Consider the following 1,834-nt stretch of genomic DNA (forward strand, 5'->3'; position numbering starts at 1 on the left):
GGGAGGGGTGTAGGGGCTGGAGGAGATGACAGAGATAGGGAGTGATGTAGGGGCTGGAGGAGGTTACAGAGATAGGAAGGAGTGCAGGGCCTGGAGTGGGTTACAGAGATAGGGAGCAGTGTAGGGGCTGGAGGAGGTTACAGAGTTAGGAAGGGGTGTAGGGGTTGGAGGGGTTTGCCGAGATAGAGAGGGGTGTAGGGGCTAGAGGAGGTTACAGACATAGGGAGAGGTGTCGGGGCTGGAGGGGGTTGCAGAGATAGGGAGGGGTTTAGGGGCTGGAGGAGGATACAGAGATAGGGAGGGGTGTAGGGGCTGGAGGGCATTACAGAGGTAGGGAAGGCTGTTGCGGCTGGATGAGGTTACAGCGATCTGGAGGGGTGTAGGGGCTGAGGGAGGTTACAGAGATAGGGAGGGATGTAGGGGCTGGAGGGGGTTACAGAGATAGGGAGGGATGTAGGGGCTGGTGGGCGTTACAGAGATAGGGAGGGGTGTAGGGGCTGGAGGAGGTTACAGAGATAGGGAGGGGTGTAGGGGCTGGAGGGAGGTTACAGAGATAGGGAGGGGTGTAGGGGCTGGAGGAAGCTTCAGAGATAGAGAGTGGTGTTGGGGCTGGAGGAGGTTACAGAGATGGGGAGGGGTGTAGGGGCTGGAGGAGGTTACAGAGATAGGGAGGGGTGTAGGGGCTGGAGGAGGTTACAGAGATAGGGAGGGTTGTAGGGGATGGAGGATGTTACAGATATAGGGGGTGATGTCAGGGCTGGAGGAGGTTATAGAGTTTGGGAGGGGTGTAGAGGCTGGAGGAGGTTACAGAGATAGGGAGGGGTGTAGGGGCTGGAGGAGGTTACAGAGATAGGGAGGGGTGTAGGGGCTGGAGGAGGTTACAGAGATAGGGAGGGGTGTAGGGGCTGGAGGTTGTTGCAGAGATAGGGAGGGGTGTAGGGGCTGGAGGAGGTTAGAGATAGGGAGGGATGTAGGGGCTGGAGGAGGTTACAGAGATAGGGAGGGGTGTAGGGACTGGAGGAGGTTACAGAGATACGGAGGTGTGTAGGGACTGGAGGAGATTACAGAGATAGGGAAGGGTGTAGGGGCTGGAGGAGTTTATAGAGTTAGGGAGGGGTGTAGGGGCTGGAGGAGGTTACAGAGATAGGGAGGGGTGTAGTGACTGGAGGAGATTACAGAGATAGGGAGGGGTGTAGGGGCTGGAGGAGGTTACAGAGATAGGGAGGGGTGTATGGACTGGAGGAGGTTACAGAGATAGGGAGGGGTGTCGGGGCTGGAGGGGGTTACAGAGATAGGGAGGGTGTAGGGGCTGGAGGAAGTTACAGAGATAGGGAGGGGTGTAGGGGCTGGAGGAGGTTACAGAGATAGGGAGGGGTGTAGGGGCTGGAGGGGGTTACAGAGATAGGGAGGGGTGTAGGGGCTGGAGGGGGTTACAGAGATAGGGAGGGTGTCGGGGCTGGAGGAGGTTACAGAGATAGGGAGGGGTGTAGGGGCTGGAGGAGGTTACAGAGATAGGGAGGGGTGTAGGGGCTGGAGGAGGTTACAGAGATAGGGAGGGGTGTAGGGGCTGGAGGAGGTTACAGAGATAGGGAGAGGTGTAGGGGCTGGAGGGGGTTACAGAGATAGGGAGGGGTGTAGGGGCTGGAGGGGGTTACAGAGATAGGGAGGGTGTAGGGGCTGGAGGAGGTTACAGAGATAGGGAGGGGTGTAGGGGCTGGAGGAGGTTACAGAGATAGGGAGGGGTGTAGGAGCTGGAGGAGGTTACAGAGATAGGGAGGGGTGTAGGGGCTGGAGGAGGTTGCAGCGATAGGGAGGGGTGTAGGGGCTGAGAGAG

The sequence above is a fragment of the Pristiophorus japonicus genome, chromosome 31 (genome assembly GCF_044704955.1).
Source record: "Pristiophorus japonicus isolate sPriJap1 chromosome 31, sPriJap1.hap1, whole genome shotgun sequence".
NCBI classification, from domain to species: domain Eukaryota; kingdom Metazoa; phylum Chordata; class Chondrichthyes; family Pristiophoridae; genus Pristiophorus; species Pristiophorus japonicus.